We start from the raw sequence: 15,991 nt of genomic DNA, 5'->3' as shown, positions 1-15,991 counted from the left end.
GGCTGCTGAGCTAAGGGCTCCCCACAGACCCATCGACACAGCCCTCCACGCAGGCCTGAAGGTGGTAGTGCGGGGCGGGGGGGGGAGCATGCTGGGATCAGTATGTTGGTGGCCGGTGTCACCGAGGCCCCACTCCATCTCCTGGCTGCCCTAGGACACCAGGACACCAGGCCAGTTTTCCACTAGTCTTACGTTACAAGAGAAACGCCCTGAGCAGAGCACAGTTCCCTGCCTCTGAGGAAGAAGCAATTTACCTGGTTTGGGATTTCAACACTTGGCATCTCTACCTGAGTAGAGAAGAGCCCCATTCTGGAGGATAAAGGAGTGGGCCATGCATGCTGAAATGCTGTCAGTCACGTACCTGATCTCCTTCCCCTCTGTCCCCGGGTCAGCCAGCCCTCAACAATGTGCTCCCTGGTCTGGAAGCTTCCTCAATGGTATGTAAGCTGATAGCACTGTTGGCCGGGCCTCGCTGAGTAACCTAAGCTGCTTTCTCCTCTGGAATGTGGTGAAAGGCCCCATGCTTCATGGAGGGGGGCCCTAAGGACGAGAGTCAGGGTGTCCAGGAATGTTTTGGGCTGTTGGTATCTTGGTGGGGGTCAGTTTGCTAGTGGCAATGTCTGGGTAGCAGAAAGGAATAAAAAGTTGCAAAAGGCTAAAAATACTTCTGGAGTTCGGTGGAAGGTCCTGGTGGACAAAGCAGCCTCTGAGGGAGGGAGGAAGGTGCAGACTCGGTGAGGACATGGCCACCCCCCCCCCGGGGTGGGGGGGCTGGGCCTGCCCATTCCTGCCACCTCACAGTGACCACATGGTCCAGCAAGCAGGTCCTGCCACAGGAAAACAAAAAACCCGGGAAAGCAGAAAAGTACATCCACTTTCCCTGAAGACTTGGAAAGCGAGTTGGACTCCCTGCACACATCACTGTGTGGACCCACCAAGAAGACATCTGAATTCAGTGTATCAGTCTTCTCTAAAGGTAAAGGCAGCAAAAACTCCTGTTCTCGATCCAGGGACCTTCCATTCCTCCCACAGTCGCCCTTTGTGGGTCAGCCATAGAATCTTCTGGAATGTCTTGGAGCACCTCAGAGAGGGAGGGGTTGCAGCACTAGGACAGCACAGCCCCATGCTGGACACAGACGGTGGGGTGTCCACACCAGGTGTGTGAGCCGGGCTGGGGAAGGCCTCAGCTGGGCTTCCAAAGGTGAGGAAGGGTGCACCGTGACCTCCCTCGGGAAGGCAAACACACCTTGAGGGAAGTGAAAACCCCAGTGTGAACTCGGTTCACACTGAGTGTGTTTGGTCATGTAACCAAAGATGGGACCCCGCGTTCCCTCCCTGGTGAGAGAGAGGATTTCCTGCAGCACATACCATCCCTCTCCTCAGGGAAGGCAGGTGGCTGGATCCTTGGCAAAGCCTGGGTCCCCTCTTGGGGACCTGCTGCACCCCCAACCCTCTCCACACAGCACCCTGGGGCCCCTGCTCCAGCCCAGGAACACCCACGGGAAGGTGGGTGGTGACTCCAGGGGGCCAGCTGGGCTGGGCAGGGACACTTCTTCAATCCCAAGCCCCTGCCCTCTGTCCAAGTGTTTGCCCTATGGCCTGAGGCAGCGGTCGTCACTTTGCTTGCGGCTGCCCCTGTGGACCTGGCACAGGGCCTCCCCAGGCCCCATCAAAACTGACCACTCCCCACAGACAAGTTTCCTCCCCTGAAGGTCCATTTGGACTTCTTACCCACACAGTTGTCACACACTCGCACTCCAGGGGCCCTCACATTGAACACCCCAACCCCTCCATTTTATGGGTGAGGTCCAGGGCAGGGACATCCCAATGGCACAGCTAGGACACGCGTCCCCTCTTCTTTCAGTGCCAATTCTCCTTCCGCACTACCGTGTTACGTCAGAGGAAGGGAACACCAACGATGGGGTTGAGGGCCTTCCGGAGGTAGGTTTTGGGCATGAGCTCCCAGGGACTCTGTGAACCCCCCCCGCCTGTTCTCCCTGTGTGCCCTCCGGCCCTGAGTGTAGGTCCTTGGCGCTAGTCCCTCAACAGCGGCCCCCAGCTCCCCCTGAGCCCCCCTTATTCTGTGTGCCCATGTGTGCTCTGCAGCTCTGTGCACCTGCACTTGAGAACAGAGGCTGGGCAACCCGTGTCCTCGGGTCTGGGCCTGGGCCAGGAGGCTGAAGGGAAGAGTCAGGGTGCATGGGTGGGGGGTGCCGTTAGCAAGCCTGGGGCCTGTCAGGCTCTTCCATCCATGGCTGGGGCTCCCTGCGAGCTCCTGTGGGAGCATGGGACAGGTCCCTCTCCCCAAGCGCATCTGGCCACTTTGACCAGACACCCCGCTCCCGTAGGTGGGTACCAGCCAGAGTGTCCCAGGCCCACGGGTGCACATGGGTTGGAGCAGAAGGTGCTGAGGTTCACTCTGGTTGTCCTGCTGAGCAGTTACTGTCTGTGTGTCTGTGAAGGTCTTTCCTTTCCTGGAACTGGGAGGGGGGCAGAGAAGGGAGCGGGCGACAGAAAGTTCTGGAGTCCTCTCGCTCTCAAGCTAGGCCAGTACAGTTTACACAAGAGGTCACTCACACCAAAGGCCCTGGTGGCAGCCAGCCCCACACTCAGAAAACACAGATAAGAGTTCATCTGTGCCAGGAGCGCTCCTGCCCCAGGGCCTTTGCTCTTCCCTCAACCTGGTGCACAGTCACCCCCAATGGCAATCTGCCACTCCTACCTCCTCAGTGTTATTCAGATGTCACCTCTCAACCCAGGCTTCTCTTTCACCTGACACTCCTTCCCTCTCCAGGTTTTTCCCATCTTTGAAGGTACCTTATATTTTACGAGTTTATTTCATGGCCCACCTCTCCCTCCATAAACCTGCTAGTTTCCTAAGGGCATGATCCAGGAGGAGCCCCCTGCCCTGGACAGAGGGTGGTCCCTAAGCACTGCCCACACTTCCCAGGGAAACACCCCAGTCCTCACACAGTCATCCTAGGTGTGGAAATTTTGGAGGGGGGGGCTGCTGCTGAACAATCCCAGAACTTTTTGCTAAGTCAGACCCAGTGGGGCTAGGCCTTGAAGGAAGCCACCACCCAGCAGAGGACAATGTTACTTTCTGGAGCTGGGAGCTCTCTTGGGAATGTTTACTGTCCATGCTGCTGCACTCAGGGGAGGCTCACGTCGTCAGCCATTTCCCCCAAGAGCTCATCCATCCAAGCAAAGGCGCTGGGTGGGAGGCAGAGATGTCCAGTGCACAGGCCTCCCCTCTCCCCCCCACCTACCCGGGGTGCAGGATGCAGAGCCCTCACAGAGGTGCCAGGGCCGGGGACAGGGGTGTCTGGCCCGGCAGGCGGGAGGACAAAACCAGGCTCTGCGGAGCCCAAGGCTTATACCGCGGGAGGCGGGAGGGCAAGTGGGCCACGCAGCTTTAGAGAAAGAAGTCAAACAGCCCAGCGGGATTGCTGGCGCTCTGACCCCAAGCCCAGGCCTCTCCCTAGCTAGGCGGCAGGTAGGGCGGGGAGAGAGGGGCGGGAGGGGAAAACCGGGAGGCAGACACGGAGGGCAGAAAAGCACGCTTCAACTGAGAGATTTGGGACAGGTTTTAGGGCTCCAGCGACAAACAAGAGCGTTTCACTGCGGGGCGCGACGCACCCTGGAAGCAATAGTGTCGGGGAGTGAGAGGCTTGGGGACCCTCGCCGCCCCCCTCCCCGCCCTGTGCGCCCGCCCGAGCACGCTCGCAGGGCCTGCCCCGGCCTCTTCCCCGAGCCTCACGCACCTGCAGCCCCAGGTTGGGGGAGGGCGGAGGGGGCGAGGCGTGGGCGCGCCCAGCCCTCGGTCCTCGTGCAGCTGCGGGCCCCTGAGGGGTGAGCGAGTCACCTGCTTGCAAGTCCCACTGCCGCCCGCGCCCGCAGCCGTGCCCCTACACTCGCCCCTTTCACCCTTCGCGCCCCACACTCGCCCCCCGCAACCGCGCCCCCAGCCGGCGCCCTCGCACCCCCTCGCGCCGCACAGCTGCCCCGCCTCGCCCCACCCCCGCAACCGGGCCCCTGCACTCTCCTGGTGTCGGGCCCCTGCACTCTCCTGGTGTCAGCCCCCTGCAACAGCGCCCCGCACACCCTCCCCTCCTCCGCCCCCCGTAGCCGCGCCCCCAACCCGCGCCCTCGCACCCCGCCGCACGCACCCACAGCCGCGAACTCGCGCGACCCCCCGCCCGTAGCCCCCGCACCCCCTTACGGTCGTAGCCTCCCAGACCCCCAGGCTCCGGCGGCGGCGGCGGCGCGCAGTCCCTCGGACTCCGGCTCTGCAGGCTCCGGCGGCCCCGCGCTGACCCCGCCCAGACTCGGCCCCCAAGGGGCGGTCCCGGGTCGGGCCCGGGGCCTGCCGAGGACCCGGTTCAGCTCCGCCCCTGTTCCGGGAGCTGCACAGGCAGGTCCCGTCACCCGCCCCGGACTGCGCCCCTGCTGGGGAAGAGGGCGCCACCAAGTACAGACTTGCAGCCGAGGCGTTTAGGGACTTGGAGGAGTTCGGGGCAGCCCCGGGTCGGCTGACTTCGGGGGCAGAGGCGTCCTTCCCGTTTCTTCGCTGCGGCCTCTCACTGCCGCTGCCCCTCGCATACCTGGAGGGCCAGGAGCGCGGCCCAAGTTTAGAACAAATTCAGTCGTCCGGATGGAGGCAGGAGCCGCTCTGAGGTCTTCCCAGCGAGGACTGGAGTCTGCGGTGCAGACCCGAAGGGGGGTGGTGAGTTCCCTGACTCGTCCCACGGGCGCTGATCGCAGACCTCCGCGAGTGGACCTCCCTGCTTCCCTCCTCGCGACCCCGCAGCGCCCCGCCTCTGCGCCCAGGAGGTGGCTGTCGCCACGCCGGGCACCCTCGGGCCTCAGCCGGCAGAGGGCCTGTCGCCGGGGGCGGGATGCTGGGGACCGGCCCCTCACCCCGGCCCCGGGACTCTGCCTTTCGAGGAGAGGGGCTGTTTCTGGCCGGCGGACCCACGATTCATCTTAGCCTCCGGGCCTTTGCTCGTGCCGCAGCCCTGGACGGATGCCTTCCTGAATGCCGCGTGCAGTGCCGCTGAGCCTTCATTCGATACCCTCCTGCAAAAGCCCTCCATCACCCTGCGGTCCTGGGCATCTCCATACTCGTTCAAAATTTGCCCTCTGTTGCATCCTCCCCTCCCCCATCCTTCCTCCAATCTATCAAGCAGAACCTCTGGCCATTTCACCAAGGGACTCGATTTTGCTGTTATTCTTAAAACGGCAGTGATGATGAAAACATTTTAAAATTCGATCCTGGTGGTGACGGCACCGCCACAACCCTGTGACTGTGCTGAAAACTACTGATTTGAACACTTTAAGAGGGTGGATTGTGTAGCATGTGAATTATATTTCCGCGAAACGGGTATTTTTTATATAAAATAACATTAGCGACATCGTAACCTCAGGGCTCACTCCTGTATGCTAACATTCTCCTCCTTGGGTACATCACCCATCCAGCATTAGGATATGCAATCTAAGACAGAGCAAGATATTTCAAAGTGCAATCTGCGTACGGGCGGTCCGCGGTCCGTAAATAAATAAGCCCGATTCCGAGCCAGCAGGGCAAAGTTCAGACAGTCACATTTCCACTGCTTTCTGTCAAAAGCCACCCAAAGGTTTATGAAGCAAAAGAGTGGGTATAATGCGACCTCTAGAATACATTGTATATTTTTAAAACCAGAACAAAGGCTGTTGCTCTGGATAAGCTTCTGGAGAGTTTCCAGGGATGTCAGGAAGGATGAAAAATAACTTCCGCGAGGGACGATTTTAAATAAAAATTGTAGATCAGTTCCTGATTCACCACCAAGGAAACAAGATTCTTTATGTCAAAAATGCACACATGAGGAAACATCCAATATCAAATAAAGTGACATTCTAGAAACTAATGGCCCGTATCTCCAAAAATGTCAGTGTCCAAACAACGTCAGTGTCACAAAACACAAAACAAGAAGCTAGTGAATCATGAAAACCCACTGTAATGCTCTATCTGGACCCGGCCCTGGGCTGGGAACAGTTCTAGAAAGGACTTATTGGGGACATCTGAGGAAGGTCTATAGATAAAACAACAGATTATAAACGTTAAATATCTTGATTTTGAGAACTGAATTTCTCCTGAGTCAGTATTTGTGATCTTAGAAAAATATACAGTGAAGTATTTAAGGAATAATAGAACACCAGGTCTGAAATGGTTCTGTCTATGGAGGGAGAATCATAAGGGAAATGTTGCAAAATAGTAACAACTTTATACTATTCTTGCACCTTTACTGGAAGCTTGGAATCATTTTGAAATAAAAAGCTTAAAAACTTGTGGATCAGGGAGGGGCACTGGGTTAAGCAACCGACTCTTGGTTTCCGCTCAGGTCGTGATCTCAGGGCCGTGAGATCAAGACCCCCTATGTCAGACTCCACACTCAGCATGGAGTCTGCTTAAGACCCTCTCTTCCTCTGCCCCTCCCCACGTGCTCCCCACCCTGCAGTAAAACAAACAATCTTTTTAAAAATTGTGGATCAAACATACGCATTGATCTCAGTTACTGAAAACAACATGAAAGTAACTACAGAGGGATTTTTAAAAAAGCTACATATTCCACAGGGACAAAGTGAACGAGAGAAAAGGTAAGAGCAGAGGAGAGATGTCAAATTTCTGTAAGGTGGAGAGTAGGGTAATTGATTAAGCAACTAAAGCCGAAAACCTTTCTACAACCAGAACTACAGCCCTGGCCAAACAGGACCCGCAACTCACTTTTGTAAATCAAGTTTTACTGAACGAGGTTGTACTTGTTTGCATATTGTCTATGGCTACAAGAGCAGACATGAGCAGTTACCCATAAAGCCTAAAATATTTATGATTTGGCCCTTTCCAGGAAAAGTTTGCCAACACCCACCTTACAGCTCAGCAAAGTCTTAGGAGCTCAAGGCATCAGGAGCCTCTGAAGGCAGGGTTGTGGGTGGGTGTGGGGACACCCTGAGTGTCCCTGCAGGGCAAGAATGCAAGACAAAGACTTACCCACGGGGGCAACTTTACTGGAACTTTTATTGCTTCAGGAGGAGAGTTTCAGTGTTGTAAGGTGAAAGGTGTTCTGCAAACGGATAGCAGTGATGGTTGTCCAACAACAGGAATCAACCGAATATCACTTAAATGTACACTTAAAAATGGTCAGGGGCGCCTGGGTGACTCAGTCAGTTCGGCGACTGACTCGGTTTCAGTTCGGGTCGTGATCTCGGGGTGGTGCGATCGAGCCCCATACAGGGTTCTGCACTCAGCGGGGGGTCTGTTTGAGATTCTCTCTCTCCTTCTGCCCTTCCCCTGTGCGCTCTTGCTCACTCGCGCTCTAAAATAAATAAATAAATCTTTAAAATGGCTTAGATGGCAAATTTTATGTCATATGTGTTTTACTGTGATAAAAAAAAATTGGGGGGGGGAACCCTAGAAGGATTAAAGTCTATACAAGAAATTATATCCCCTGTCCCTGGTTCCTACTCCAAGCCCTCTGATCTGCCTACCTTGGGAGGTCAGGGGTTTATTTTTCTGAAACTGACCGGAGAGACTTCCCACTCAGAGGCACTCGCATAAGTAGAATCAAGTGGAAGTGTTTGCGCTGAACTATGAGTCCCTCCTCAGCCCCTTCCTGCTGTGGGTTCACAGATCACCACCTCCTGGTAATAACCCCCAGGCAGGAAATGGAGGATCGGTGTCTGGAATAAGTGAGCAGTTCGCTCCCCATCTGAGTGCCCTCCACTGAGGCCAGTCTGTGGTTCTCACCCGGAGCTGCCAACTGGATTTCAGTGTCAGCTGTCTCAGTCCTAAATATTAAAAGATCAGACACTTGGGGAATGCCTCTGACATGAAAGGCAAAGTACAGAAAGTGCTCGCAGGCGACAGAAGAAACTAATATCTACGGAGATAAGAAATGAATTGTATTTATGAAGCAGGAACAGGAGGCAATAGACAAAAGGAGCATTCCTACAGTTAGAAAACACTGTCGGAAATAAAATTTTTCATGGAAAAGTCAGAGCACGGAGTTGAGGGATTCTCCCAGAAAAACAGAACACAAATCAGAAGATCAATCTGGGAAGTCACCAGATTAATATGAGTTCTGCAGGGGAGGAAAAAACCAGGGTGCCTGGGTGGCTCAGTCGTTAAGTGTCTGCCTTCGGCTCAGGCCATGATTTCAGGGTTCTGCGAGCTCAGGCTCTACGGGGAGTCTGCTTCTTCCTCTCCTTCTGCCCCTCCACCATCATCCCCTTGCTCGTGCTAGCTCTCTCACTTGCTCTCTCTCTCAAATAAATAAAATCTTAAAAAGAGAGAGAGAGAGAAGAATATAGAGAGAAGGAAGTAACTAAAGAAATAACCCAAGAATATTTCCCAAACCAAATATTTCCCAAGGACAGGAGTCTCCAGATTGAAAAGACACAATAAAAAGCCAGAATCACACCAAGGCAAGTCACTGTGAACTTTCAGAATATTAAAGAAAAGATAAGCTCCTAGAAACTCCTAGAGAGAAAAACTAAAATGTAAAGAGGTCAACACAAACAGTAGTCTTCTTCTTCTTTTTTTAAAAAGATTTTATTTATTTGACAGAAAGACAGTGAGAGAGAGAATACAAGCAGGGGGAGTAGGAGAGGGAGAAGCAGGCTTCCCTCGGAGCAGGGAACCCGACGCTGGGCTCCAGCCCAGGACCCTGGAATCATGACCCAAGCTGAAGGCAGATGCCCAATGCCTGAGCCACCCAGGTGCCCCAAACAGTAGTATTCTTAATAGTAACACTGATGCCCTAAGACAGTGATGTAAGGCCTTCAAAAGTTGGAGGGAAATTATCTACAACAGAGAGTTCCAGAATTATGTATGAGGGCAAATGGGAGACATGTTGACACATGCAAGGGCTGAAAAACCATTTTTACTTCGCATGTATCCTTTCTTGAGAAGCAACTAGCGGATGTGCTCCAGCAAAACAAGGGCATAAATTACGAAAGGAGAACACATGGTCCCGGAGCAGGGGATCTGACAGAAAGGAGAAGCTGCTGGTCCTGATGACAAGTGTGTAGCAGGCTACACAAGGTGCTGGGAGGCAGGTCTCCAGGGAAAAATGGAATTAACCCATTAACTGATAGAATTAAACTTTTGGAAAATAATATGAATAGAAACTTGTCAGATCTGAGGGTATATTTGGGAAAAAACTAAAGAAAGGAACATGGAAAAATAAGCAAAGTGGAAAAAAAATCGAGTAATTACAAGAAAACCAGAAAGTTGTTCAGGAAAGAGAAAGTAATCACGGTGCACTGCTTGGCTCTGCAGTGAGCAGTATTCATGCAACCATGATTGTGTGAATTACTGACTTAGCAAAAAGCTACTGTTGCTAGATTGGGAGGATGCAGTGGGAATGGTCAAGGTGTATAGACTTTATCTACTATAAAATCAATAGACAATGTCCCAAATTGACAAACCTGGAAATACACATTGTAAGTATGTAATTTCAAAATACAGAAGTAAATGCTAAAGGCCTTGGAAGGTAGAATAAGAAAAATGAATGATGGGGCTTGTTCTATTTTATCCCAAGCCCTGATTATTTTATTTAAAAAAAAAAGTGCAGGGATAAAAATAAAAATTAACTTGGGGATGCCCAGGGGGGCTCAGTCTGTTAAGCATCTGCTTTTGGCTCAGGTCATGGTCCTGGGGTCCTGGGATCGAGCCCTGCTTTGGGTTCCCCACCCTCATGCTCTCTCTGGGTATCCCTCTCTCTCTCAAATAAATAAATACTTAAAATCTTTAAAAATAAAGAAAGAAAAATAAAAATTAACTTAAAAATGCTGTTTTTGGAGGTCATTGGACCCTCCAGATTCATTGCTTTTTCGTGAAGATTCTAAAGCATGTCTGGTGCTCTTGCCAATTCCAGGGTTGGATCACTTCCCACAAACTGCTGTTCCTCTCTCTCCTCATGGCGAGCTTTTCCTTGGCTCCCATTCACCACGGGGCTCCTGACCCGCCCAATCTGCTATCGGGACACTCCCCATACTTACCAATAAATTCCTTTACCAGGCACCAATTGAAAGCTTACTGATTGCATCAGATCCTGCCTGCATTTTATGACAATTACATTCTCAAAGGGCATAACGCCCACTACACATTACTGCAAAATGAACAGATTACAAACCCACTGGGACATTAAGATGTGAGGGCGGAGATGCCAAATGGGTATTTTACAAAACGTTCCGGAGAGAGAGACTTTTGTAAGAATATTAGTTATACAGAATAGTTTCTTCTCTGCGTCGTCTCACCATTTTTATAGTCAAGTATATTTACCAGTCATCTGTCAGCATCTGTTGTTACCAACAAACCGACCAATAAATAAAATCCAAACAGAATCCCCAGTTTCTAATAACTTGCCCATGCATAATACATAAGACAATTTGCAAAGGTATCTGCTGGGGATATCAGGAATGACAAAATAATATGTAATATATCCTATGTACTGAGTTACTACTAATAGAAAACAATCTTAGATTTTCTATAGATTTCACATTTATAAAGAATGCAAAGAGGAGAGATGCAACTTGTTGGACTTTAAAGCATTTTCCCCGCATCCGCAGAAAGGAGGAAGGATAGAGGATTACTCACCGATCCCCAAAGTTCTTCTAAATGATTTCACACTGACTCTCCAGACCACTTTCTCCCAGGTGTCCCGGGTTCTCTGACTGTACCCTGTTCTCAGGACTTCAAGAGCAAGGATCAGCGATATAACCGTGTGAAGATCAGAGGTCAACAGAAGGGAAGCTCATGAGTACACAGACTTCCAAGTCAGGAAAGGCTCTCTTGGGCCCTCTAGGGGTCTGCACTGGACACTGCATCTTTTCACTGCCTTAATTGACTGAAAATAATTTTGTTCCCGTTCAGAACAGATTGGAGGCGGGGTGGGGGTGGGGCTCTTATTTAAACCTCGCGTTTCAATCTGTTATTTGAAGCATCAGCTGAGTCTGTGAGGTGTTGAAGACAACAGCAATTTCAGCCCTTGTCCCATTCCACCCCGAGCCTCCATTCTCCTCAAAGAGTAAAAACCAAGTTTAACCATTCTAGTGGATTCTTCCTGTATTTGTATATTTACATTTGCTTTCCCACTCACATCTCAGGCACCATAGACTGAAGACATCTAAAGATACGGAGATTAGCTCTGTCTTCAACGACATCACTCCCTGGACTCCCATCCTCCCCAAGTCCGCCAAATAATTTTAGTGGTATCATTATTCACTGTTCTCATCATTCTAAAGGCAATTCAGCACTGATCTTTAGAACCATGATCAATTTTCTTTTCCTGTTTAACATGTTTCTCCTTAACATTAATACTTTTTGAAATTTGTGTAATTTCCTGTGGATCAGCCCCTACTTCAACACCAACCCCTCAATAGTAAATTCATTCAGGCTGGATTTCCTTCGATTTCATTTTTTTTTTTTCTTAAAGATTTTATTTATTTATTTGACAGAGAGAGAACACAAGTAGGCAGAGAGGCAGGCAGAGAGAAAGAGAGGAGGAAGCAGGCTCCTTGCTTAGCAGAGAGCCTGATGCAGGACTCGATCCCAGGACCCTGAGATCATGACCTGAGCTGAAAGCAGAGGCTTAACCCACTGAGCCACCCAGGCGCCCTCGATTTCATTTTTTTAAAGTGCCTCGGGAGACTGCTGACCTCCCTCATCTGGTCTGGTTGCTCCCCTGCCTGGAGCACCACCGCGGCGGGGCTGCCTTTCACCCCCACCCTAGGGATCTTTTCGGTGTCTCCCGTTAGGTGTCTGCTTCCTGTATCCCCCACTTCTCCCTCTTCCGTGGCTCACTCCTTTAAGGTTTTAGAGAAGCATATCCCTGATTGCTTCTTGTAAAGTCTTGAGCCATCGTGTAGATTACTGTTCTCAGGGATTCCTGCCCTTTGCTTAGTGACCTCAGTGCCTCCCTGCAGATGAATATAATTCCCAGGTCACTGACTCGAGGCTTGGACATGGCACCTGCTCTGATCAACAGAATAGGACATGACATCTGAACAGAGGCTTCGAGAGCTGCTGTGAGATTCTGCTCTTTCCTCCTCGATCCTGGAATCAAAACATTGATTGTGAGTAGGAGCAGGACTGTGGAGCCACAGATCCCTCTAATTTGAGCAAAAAATTAAACTTTTTTCAAGGTACTGAGATTGGGGGGTTTACTTCAGGAAACATAATCTAAGTGTGTCTGGAAAACATGTTTATTCGATGCTTCCCCTTCCCGTTAACTAATGCAACATTCTAGAATGGAAAGAATTTTCTTTCAGAAGTGTGATGGCCTTGTTCTGTGATCTCCTGGTTTCTAGGACTGCCGCTGACATAGTCCAAAGCCATTTGTCGTCTTCTTTTTTTTAAAGTTTATTTACTTAAGTAATCTCAGGACCCCAAGAGCAAGAGTCGCACGTTCTTCCAAATGAGCCCGCCAAGTGCCCCAAGTCCAAAGCCATTCTAATGCCAGAGCCTTTTTAAAAACGTCTTTCTCCCTCAGGAAGCTTCTAGGATCTTTTCTTTACCCGCACAGCTCTGAAATTCCAACATCGTTGGTTTTCATACTTGGTTGACTTTTATGCTGTCCAGGAGGGCCCTTCCAGTCTGGAAACTCATGTCCTTTAATTCCGCAAATATATCTTAGGTCATCTTATTGGTGATTTCCTCCACTTCATTTTCCTTTTCTTGGGAATTCCTGTTATCCAAATCTTGAGCTGCTTTTCTTATCCTTTATCTTTTTTTTTCCGGCCTCTTTTTTTTTTTTTTTTTTCCCTTCTCGGCTTCAATTTCTGAGCTATTTCTGTATTTTTTTCTCTTCACATTTCTGTGTTTTCATTCCAGTGATCATGTTCTTCATTTCCAAGAGCTATTTGTTGTTGCTGCTCTAACCTAGGGTCCCCTGAAAGCAGAGTGTAAGACAAGGGTTTGCAGGTAAGGAGCTTATTTGGGACGTGACCCCAGGGACAGGAGTAAGGGTGAGGAGGTGAAAATGTAAAAGAGGAAAAGATGATATGAGGAGGTGTTTTCTTTTCTTTTTTGGGGGGGGGTGCAGAGGGAGAGGGAAAGAGAGAATCTCAAGCAGACTCCCCTGCCGAATGCCCAGTCTGATGTGGGATTCAATCCCACCACTCTGAGATCACACCCTGAGCTGAAATCAAGAGTCGGATGCTTAACCGATTCGGCCTCCACAAGGTGCCCCATGAGGATGTGTTTTCAACTTGGCTGCTTCTCTGGTCAGCTTGGCCACTGCTCTGGGCAGCCGGTCCTTGTTCCTCTGGAACCTTCCAAGGAGGTTCCAAGTCTCAGAGCTCTCCACCAGGGGACGAAAAGTGGGAGGAACAGCTCCCATGCCTCACTGGCCCAGGGTGGACCTCACAGGCTTCGGCTCTCCTGTTCTTGCGAGTCGTGTGTGCATGGATGTCTAGAAGAGTGGTCAGACCCGATCCATAAAGAAGTGGAGGAGGACAGTGAGTGGCAACCATCCAAGGCTGTAATGTGCATCTGACAAAAGCTTATCTGTAGCAGGCTGAGCAATGGCTCCCCTGATGTCCTAATCCCTGGAGCCTGTGAATTTGCTGCCTTATGTGGCAAAAGCATCTTTGCAGATAAGACTGACACGGAGACACGATCCTGGGCTAGATGCGTCAGCATTAAACGTAGTCACAAGATCTTTAAGACAGGGAGGCAAGGAGGTCAGAGAAGACAGAGGTGACAGGACAGAAAGAGTGTGGGAAGATGATGTGATGTGGAGCCATAAGCCAGGGAAGGAGGACAGCCCCCCAGGGGGCCGGCAAAGGCAGAGAAACAGACGCTCCCTTAGACACTCCCGCAGGAGCAAACCCTACTGACACCTTCACCCCAGCTCTTGAAGACCCGCTCTGGACCCATGATCCTGTAAGAGAATACATTTGTGTTGTTTCAAGCCACTGAACTTGTGGTCATTTGAGATGGCAGCCACAGAAAAGGAACCAGATCTCCCACACACCAAGGCTTGGAGAAAACAGTTGCAACACACACAACAAAGGATATTCTGGTCCCACAGAGCACCCCTATTTTTTTTTTTCTTTAATGAACACACAGAGATGACTGTGCCAGGCACTGGTCTAAGCGCTTTCCAAATACTTACTCACTTAATCTCTGTAACAACCCCATGAGGTAAATACTACTTTTATTGCCAATTACAGCTGAGGAAATTGAGGTGCTCTGGTTAAATACCTTGTCCAAGGTCCCAAGAACCCTTACAGAAATGACAACTCAACAGGAAAATGAGCAAAATCAGAATTCACACAACACACGTGTGAAGGTGTAAACTCCCATGCTCCAGAAAGCACACCAAGTGGGAGTAAGAAGAGTGAAGATGAATGGCAGGAACCAGGAGAAGGGAGGGGGATGGAAAGAAGGTGGCAGGGAAGAGACTCGGACACCCCCGAGGTGCTGGGATGGTGGCGGGAGCAGCCCAGGAAGAGCCGGCAGCAAATCACTCAGCTCTGGCAGCTGGAGGCTTGCAGCAAACTGCGGTGCGCTCTCTCTCGTTTTTAAGATTTTTACTTTGAGAGAGAGCAGGAGCATGCGAGGAGGAGGGGGAGGAACAGAAGGAGAGGGATAAGCAAGCTCTGTGCTGAGCGTGGAGACTGCCGAGGGGCTCTATCTCAGGACTTTAACCCTAACCAAGTCGGGTGCTTAACCAACTGTGCCACCCAGGCGCCCCCCTCCTTCTTTTTTTTTCAAAACACCTTATTGGGGGTATGATTGGCATACAATAAGCTGCAAATATTTAGAACATACAATTTCCCATTTTGAGGTATGTGAATGCTCATGGAACTGTCACCATGATGGAGTTTGTGAATATATCCACAGCCTGCAAAGTTTGCTCATGTGTCACTGCAATCCCTTCTGTTCCCTGGCCCCTTGTTCCCCAAGGAAAGCACTCCTCTGCCTGCAGTCACTCCAGGTTATTTTGCAGCTTTTGCAGCTAGAAGTTCACCTACATTAAATCATTCAGGATGTTCTCATAGACCCGGGTCCTTTAACTCAGGGTATTTCGAGATTCATCGATGTTGTCGTGTGTGTTGGTAATTACTCCTCTTTTTCATCACTGAATGGTATTGCTATGTATGGATATACCACAGTTTGTTTATCCAAAACTTGACTTGTTGGTGGACTTTTGGTTGTTCTCAGTTTGGGGCTATTAACGAATAAAGCCAGGATTAACATTCATGTACAAGTTGGGGCACCTGGTTGGCTCATTCAGTAGAATGTGGGACTCTTGATCTCCGGGTTGTGAGTAAGCGCCAGGTTGGGTGTACAGATTACTTAAAAATTATATTTATTTATTTATTTGTTTATTTATTAGCTATTTGAGAGAGACAGTGCATGCAAGAGAGCACAAGCAGGGGTAAGGACAGAGGGAGAAGCAGACTCCCCACTGAGCAGGGGGCCCGATGTAGGGCTCAATCTCAGGACCCTGGGATCATGACCTGAGCAGATGCTTAAACCGCTGAGCCACCTAGGTGCCCTAAAAATAGTATCTTTTTTTTTTTTTTTAAGATTTATTTATTTGTCAGAGAGTGAGAGAACGAGACAGCATAAGCAGGCAGAGTCGCAGGCAGAGGCAGAGAGAGAAGCAGGCTCCCTGCTCTGCAGGACTTCCATCCCAGGATCCTGGGATCATGACCTGAGCCGAAGGCAGTGGCTTAACTGACTGAGCCACCAGGAGTCCCTAAAAATAGTATCTTAAAAAAAAAACAGTACATCTAAAAAAAAAAAAATCATGTACAAGTCTTTGTGTGGATGGTAGATTCATGGATAATTTTTAAAGAAACTGCCTGTTTTCCAAATGGTCATACCAGTTTGCCTTCCTACCAGCAGTGTGTGAGATTTCTGGTTGCTCCAAGTCCCTATCAGCTCTTGGTACAGTCAAGCTTTTAAATTTTAGCCACTCTAATAGTTGCGTTGTGGTAT

General features: G+C 50.3%; 1 protein-coding gene across 10 annotated transcripts in view; it reads right to left on the bottom strand.

Annotated features, from left to right (window-relative positions):
* Window positions 1-10,756, bottom strand: part of EPHX1 (epoxide hydrolase 1) — a 34,173-nt gene extending 23,417 nt beyond the window's left edge. The window contains exon 1 of one of the 10 annotated variants that reach the window (XM_080825002.1): window positions 10,637-10,756. The gene's annotated coding sequence lies outside the window, so the exon portion shown is untranslated. Of the gene's footprint in view, window positions 1-361; window positions 707-4,214; window positions 4,357-10,636 lie in introns of those variants that run through there. The other 9 variants (XM_080824998.1, XM_080825000.1, XM_080824995.1 and 6 more) reach the window with 9 other exon arrangements.
* Between the last annotated feature and the right edge of the window lie 5,235 nt (window positions 10,757-15,991).

The sequence above is a fragment of the Martes martes genome (assembly GCF_963455335.1).
Source record: "Martes martes genome assembly, chromosome: 15".
Classification (NCBI taxonomy): Eukaryota; Metazoa; Chordata; class Mammalia; order Carnivora; family Mustelidae; genus Martes; species Martes martes.
The sequence above is the reverse complement of the archived record's forward strand: the minus strand, read 5'-3'. Positions and strand labels throughout refer to the sequence as shown.